This window comes from Delphinus delphis, chromosome 15 (genome assembly GCF_949987515.2).
Source record: "Delphinus delphis chromosome 15, mDelDel1.2, whole genome shotgun sequence".
In the NCBI taxonomy this organism is placed as follows: domain Eukaryota; kingdom Metazoa; phylum Chordata; class Mammalia; order Artiodactyla; family Delphinidae; genus Delphinus; species Delphinus delphis.
The window spans coordinates 66,701,582-66,709,392 of NC_082697.1; positions in this window are offsets into that span (position 1 = coordinate 66,701,582).

Sequence of the window (7,811 nt, forward strand, 5' to 3'; positions counted from 1 at the left end):
TTCAGAAATCTTTTATTCCTGGTTGTAAAGATACACTATTCTTGTTCTTTGGTGTTTTGTTGCTATAGTAAAATCAGGTAAGGAGAGTTTTTAGATAGTAGTGTTGGCTTTAAAAAGATTCTTAAGTGGTGATTTTCAGTTTGATACCTACTGAAATAAGTGCTTATTACGATGAAAATAATCTAAAGCAAAATACTGATAGTTCCTTTTGCGGATAGAAATAAGGAAGATTTTTACTTCCTCCTCTCTATATATAAACAGAAGTTTAGGCTATGGAGTTTTTTGTAATGTTATTAAAACCTTATATTCACCATATATATATATATTTTTTATATATATATATATCACATAAACCTTATGTTTCAGACAGGGTGGGTGCTTAACTCAAAATCTTTAAAAAAAATTTGAACTCAACTAAGCAAGCTTATGATTCTTTGCAAAATCGTGAGTTTATAAATACCTGCCTTCTGACTTAATGATAGATCAGTTCAGAGGGTGTGGCATGCTTCTTGTTTTAGCATGCCTGAAATAAAACTAAGAAAGAGTGCCTAGATTTTGGTGGGCTAAATTTGTATCTTGGCTTTTGGTTCTCCGGACTCCCTTGTTTTTGGCTCTCTTAGTAACCCTGTGGCCTCAGCTTCAATCTTCATTCTCACTTATGCCAAAAAGTAACTCCCTAGAGTGAGGTCTTCAACAGTACTTCCCAGCGTTTTCAAACCTGAGAATTACCTTTAAAGCCAGAAATGTTGGCTGACCTCCACATAATAGTGCTTGTATTTTTCAAGAGTTTGAGAATGCATAATGATAACAGTTCAAGTATTTGTATTGTATCATTACAGCAGAATCTACAAACATTTTAAGAAAGCTAGTACACAAATGGGCAAAATATTCTTTATTCTGTTTACAGACAATGCTTGGTCTGCATATGGGTTTCATAACCTTTTTGATAATTCTAGGGCTCTACTTGCCATAGAATTAAAATCATTCTTGTATCTACCCGATGCAAAATGAAACTCAGGCACTTAGGTAATTTGATCATTTGAGCCAGATACCCACTTCCCCCTTCTAACTTGCTCTCCCCTTCTCTAAGAAATTGGGTAATATAGACTGAGGTTCCTGCTTAATTCCCAAGAATTGTTCAAGCAGGTAACATCTCTCGAATTATCTGAATACTTTTGTTTTCTGCTTCAGTAAGATTTTGGAGACCTGCCCATTATAAAACAGGAAAATCATGGTGTTATCTTTTTTTTTAATTTAATTTATTTATTTTTGGCTGCATTGGGTCTTCGTTGCTGCATGTGGGGTTTTTCTAGTTGTGGTGAGTGGGCGCTACTCTTCGTTGTGGTGCACGGGCTGCTTATTGCAGTGGCTTCTCTTGTTGCGGAGCACGGGCTCTAGGTGCGCGGGCTCAGTAGTTGTGGCTCGTGGGCTCCAGAGCGCAGGTTCAGTAGTTGTGGCGCACGGGCTTAGTTGCTCTGTGGCATGGGGGATCTTCCCAGACCAGGACTTGAACACGTGTCCCCTGCATTGGCAGGTGGATTCTTAACCACTGTGCCGCCAGGGAAGTCCCCATGGTGTTATCTTAAAACTATAGTCAAGATTAAAAAAGCAAGATGAGTCTATACCTACCTCTTGCTTGGTTAACCTTTTCCTGTTTTCCAGTTGGATAAATCAAGTCCCTGAAAGGGTAAGACAATTTGCCAGATTTAAGAGGAACATTTACATCAGAGCAAGGACCAAAATGTGTTCTTTCTATATCCATCTTAGCTTTGGGCCAAAGTTACATAGAATGTCAGGAGGAGATCAAAAATAAATCTCCCAGTGCAAGTCTGTACTACTGAATGGACAACTTTATGCTAAGATGAAGGGCTTGCAGCTATTCCTTCTCTTTGACACTTGCTAAAGGATGTCACTTCATTGTTTTTTTTCTGTTGTAACCTCCCAAGTAGGGAGGATAATACTGCCGTAAACACATCTCCCTGACCGCTAGTTAAACATGTCTAAACTCTTGAATATATTTCACTTTTATAAGTTAGAAGAGATACTAAAGATATATTCAAGTAAAGCCACACTCTATGCAAATTAGGGTTCCTGGCAACATCTCACAGATTGTTGAGTGAGTGGATAAGAAAGTAAAGTATTAAATCTCGTTGCGTATTCACAGCTAGTGGTTTTGAACTTTTATTTAAATTAACTAGTGTCCAGTGGAATTTTGCCACTCATCAGTTATTGTATGCAAGCAGTGAATTTTAACCATTTCTTTTTTTTCTTAAACTAAAGGAAGAAGAATTCCTCTGTGTGGAAAATGGCATTTTAAAATATCAAAACCATTGCTTGGGCATTTTCTAGGATAACATTAGGGGCTGAAATGCTAAACTCTGTCTTCAATTTCTACTATGTAAAGGCTTTTTTACACCTGTACGAGATTTCAGAAGTGGCCTTTTACCAAGTGCAGGTGAGATGGAGCCCTTGTTGTCCTTTCACCTTAGGACAGAGTTTCTCCTTCCTCATAGTTGTGCCTTGCTGTGATTTTGCAAGGAGCTGATTCCTCATGAGCTGAAAGAGTTAACTATCAAGAAGAGGTTATCCATGTCCAAGATCCTCTGTTTAACGGCAAAGAGACTTTTGAAAGATTGTCAAAACACAACAGCTTTAGAGTTTAAAGGGTAAGCTTTTGGTTATCTGGAAAATTCCCTTATGTGGAAAAATTAGAATTATTAAGATAGTCTATGTTTTGAAATGACCCATGGTATTCACAAATTTTATTGTAACTCATTACCAATTAGATGTTCAGGATGGTTAGAGTTCATGGTCTTAAAAACCCGTATGGTTTATAATGTTACTTGTTTATTACCAACAACAACATCCTTGATCTAATAAGTGTTTTTGCCATTTTGAGATGGCAAACACTAATATTTTAACCTTTCCTAATGAAATTATGTAAAACTGTGCCATGGTCTGTAAACAGGCCGTCACTCTTTGCAGAGGCATGGCTGTGTGCCTTGTGGGGAGACACTGTAGCGTAATGATTGAAAGCACAGACTCTGGGGTCATCTGCCTTGGCTCAAACCCTGGCTCTGTCATTTCTTAGCCTGGCAAGTTGCTTAACATATCTGGCCCTCAGTTTCCTTGTAAAGCAGGGATAATAATAGTACCTGCTTCACAGGGTTGTTTTAAGGATTTAATGAAATAATTCATGTAAAAACTTGTTTGCCTAAACACAAAGTGAATGTACACTGTTTTTGAGAGGTAGTATTAGCTGTTATTATTAATATTTCAATATGTACACCCCCTACAGATACTGGAAGCAATGAGCTTTTTTTTTTTTTTTTTTCAACTCATCAACTTTGGTTACTTCACATTAATTAAAAATTCAGGGGTCATTTTCATCAGTATAAACTATACTAAAATAATCCTGTGGTGTTGTTTTTTTTTTTTCTCCTAGATGACTTTAATGATTTGGAATGCTCGTAACGACCCGACTGGGTATTTTCACAACAACTGTTAGGCTGACTGCTGTTCCAATATCATAGTTCTGTTTTGTGTGGCGGCCCTTTATATGCAGTAGCCTTCCTGCTTCCTTGGCTCCCTTGGAAGTACTATCATGAAGGTGACTGGGTTAGTGGGCTTCACCTGGTGGTATCATTATGTGCTTCTGATAGCACGCTTACCTTTGTTCAGCAAGCCCAGTGTGTACTGTTTGCAGAAATTTTCACTAGATATTTCACTAGTCGGCTAATTATTTAAATTATTTTCACTAATTTCACTAGTCGGCTTCAGCTTATTAAAATCAACCAAGTGGCATCACTGGTAGGATCTACCAGTATCCTTTTCTGTGGTCTCATCTCTGATAACATGGAAATTTTGCTCAGTTTTCAGGCCATCACTGTTGTCATGCTATTCTTGCTACTGCCAGCCTTTACACTGGCATGCGCCACGTGAGTCACTTAGAACCTAAAAGAAGCCCTGAGGAAAACCCTGTCTCAGAAACTGAATAGGATCTCCCCTGGACCTCCATCATCTCACTGATGAGACAAATCTTGATCCAGAAAAACTTTTGCCTTTTTCTGACTATGAATTTCTTCCAAGTCTTCCATTTAACCTTCTTCAGTAACTTCATGATGATCTCTGTTGATAATCTCATTCCTAAGGATGTTCTTCCTTCTTCCATAAGCGGCATCAGGCTTTATCTGCCCACAGGTATGTGATGATTCTTCATGTATCTTCCTACAGGGATTAAAGATGTAACTCTTACCTGGCTGAGGAATTAAAAACCTGATTATATCAGTAGTTGGAAAAAATGATTCACATTTATTAAGAGACCCAAAGATTCAGAGTCCCAGAAATTATACAAGATTCTGTAGAAACATAATGGAAACAAGAGATGCAAGGAAAAAAGGAAGGAGCACCCAAGAAAGCTGAGCAATGTAATATTTTAAACATTTAGCTTTTCAATTTTGTTCTCCTGAGCTTCCTCATTTAAACCTCCACACAACTACAGAGGAAAATACATGGCTTCCTGTGAGCCTGTCATTTTGCTTTATCCTGACATTTAAGATTCCTGTGACTGTTACAAGGAAAAAGAGTTACTTGATCATGGATTCCTGAAGCCAGGTTTCAAAAACACTTGGCTAAAAGACTGGAGTCCTAGAATTCCAGAGCGTTAGTAAAATTCCATGGCCATGACCATTATTGTAGAGGGTGTATCCTCCAAAAAATATACCAACCTGTTGTTTATTACACGATTTGGAGAGTTGATGAATAAAATTGCTTCCCTTAACCTAAATATATCCTCTAAAGATATGACTTAATCTAGCCTATGATATGGGTTTTTCCTGTTTTCACAATTAAAATCTGTTATCTATACTCTTCAGAGAATAAGTTATTCTAGATAGACAAGTTTTTACTGTTTACTAACTTTCCAAAAGATTTAAACCATGTGGGGTAGAAGTAGTTCTGAAATGTTCTAAATGTTGCCACACTTTCTTAAGCAAAGTATGAGGGATAGAACTTGCCTTTCTGCCGTTAGCTCAAGGCCTTTATCATAGTTTGGTTACTGTATATACCATAATACTGGTAACTCACATTTTCTGAGTGCTTACCATGTGCAATGGGCCATGCCAAGTACATTGTATACGTTATCTCGTGTAATCCTGACAACTACCTTTGAAAGACCCATCCTGCCAAATGAGAAAAGGGAGGCTCAGAGGCCCTTAGAGCCGTGCACTTTAAGATTCTCTCTCTAAAGTGTACTGTGTTTATGTGGTCTGTTTAGCAGAATTTACCAAATAGAGTAGCATTTTTGGCTTATCAGTATAGTCTCAGGGACTATGTGTACACAGTAAAATGATGCTCCCCCTTCATGGCAGTTTGAGGTTTTTCAAGCTGTTTGCTGACCCAGAATGGGGAGCTGTTTGAGTTCTTGTTTCTACTTGTTATTGTCAGATTCTAGGCTATATATACATTCCCACTTTTAATCATGTACTTGCCTATAGTATCTCCTCCAGGTAAAAAAAAGTTTGTTAAACTCTTACATAAATTAAAAAAAAAAAAGTAGATAGATATTTTTATTTTTTTGGCCACACCCAGTGGCATATGGCATCTTAGCTCCCTGACCAGGGATCGAACCTGTGCCCCCTGGAGTGGAAGCATAGAGTCCTAACCACTGGACCACCAGGGAATTCCCAATAGATAGATGTTTTTAAGCAGTTTAATTGAGATGTAATTCACATACCATACAATTAATTCACCCATTTAAAGTATACAATTCAGTGGTTTTTAGTATATTCGCAGACTTGTGCAACCATCAGCACAGTCAATTTTATTTTTGTTTATTTTTAAATTTTTTGGCCGTGCCACATGGCTTGCAGAATCTCAGTTCCCCGAACAGGGATTGAATCTGGGCCAAAGCAGTGAAAGCCTGGAATCCTAACCACCAGGCCACAAGGGAACTCCCACCACAGTCAAGTTTAGAACATTTCATAATCTCAAAAAAATGAGTTGAAATAAGGTAGTTTTTTGGTTACGGTTTTATTGAGGTATGATTGACTCTCAAGAAACTACATATATTTAAACTGTACGACTTGGTACAGTTTGACCTATGTATGTACCATGAAACCATCACCACAATCAAAATAGTAGACGTACTCATCGCTCTCCAAATTGTCCTTGTAATCCCTCCCTCTAATTCTTCCTTAGTTTGCATTTTCTAGATTTTTATATAAATGGAATAATACAATACGTACTATTTTTTGGTCTGGATTCTTCAGTCATGTTGCTGTGGTATCAGTATTTCATTCCGTTTTATTGCCAAATAACATTCCATTGTGTGGATATACCACAGTTTGTTTACCTATTCACTTTTTAATGGGCATTTGGTTGTTTCCAGTTTGGGGCTATTACAAATAAAGCTGCTGTGAAAATTTGTGTCTTTTTTTTTTAGATGAATTTTAATTTAATTTTTATTTATTTTTTATACAGCAGGTTCTTATTAGTCATCAATTTTATACACATTAGTGTATACCTGTCAATCTTTGTATGGACATATGCTTTCCTTTCTCTTGGGTAAACCCCTAGGAGTAGAATGGCTGAACTGCATGGTAGGTAAATGTTTAACTTTTAAAGACACTGACAAACTGTTTTCCAAAATGGTTGTACCATTTTACATTCCTCCCAATCATGTATAAGTTTTCCAGTTCCTCCACATTCTCATCAATATTATATCAGGCTTTTTAGTTTTGGCTATACTAGTAGGTGTGTAGCAGTATCTTATTGTAGTTTTGATTTGCATTTTCCTAATGACTGCTAATGATGTTGAGCATCTTTTTTTTTTTTTGGTGGTACGCAGGCCTGTCACTGTTGTGGCCTCTCCCGTTGCGGAGCACAGGCTCCGGACGCGCAGGCTCAGCGGCCATGGCTCACGGGCCCAGCCGCTCCGTGGCATGTGGGATCTTCCCAGACCAGGGCACAAACCCCTGTCCCCTGCATCAGCAGGCAGACTCTCAACCACTGTGCCACCAGGGAAGCCCTTGAGCATCTTTTAATGTGCTTACTTGCCACCCATATATCTTTTTGGTGAATTATTTGTTTAAATATTTAATTATTTTTTAAGTGAATTGTATATTGTTGAATTGTAAGAGTACTTTATATATTCAATATATTATGTATTCTCAGTAAAGGTGCTTTGTTGGATATATGTTCAGCAATATTTTCTCCCAGTCTCTCTTGGCTATTAAATTTTAAGAGAAGTATAGCCAAAAGATTTCAACGATCATTTTTCTCAAGCCTTCACAGTAACATATGAATCTCTGTTGATCTCAATAAAAAAATCATTATAAAGTGGAAATCCAAAGTTGCCTTAAATTTTATTCTTAATTTCTAAAGAAGTGACACGTATAAATTATTGGGGTAAAAAAAATGACAGCTTGTTGGAATTTGTTGTTATTTATGTGGCTAAGTCACTTTAACACAATACCTGTTGGTTTTGGTAACGAAGGCTAAGCACTGTATTTTCATTTTCTCAGGCTCTCTTCCCAGTGGCTTTCTTTTTGAGGAATTGAATAAATGAAAGGAGAAAAGAATGAGCAAGTGCTTTTTCTCTCTAATAACTGTTTTAATCGGTCTGTGACTCTTCCACATCCCACTCCCCTCCAAGAGGCAGAATAGTAAATGGGTTAGGAGCATGGAGACTGCCAGGGAGAAGTCTGCCTCCCCACTTATTAGCTGTCTGACCCTGGGGAAGTTACTGAAGCTCTCTGTGTCTCAGTTTCCTTCTCTGTAAAATGAGAATAAAAATGGTACCTACGGACTGG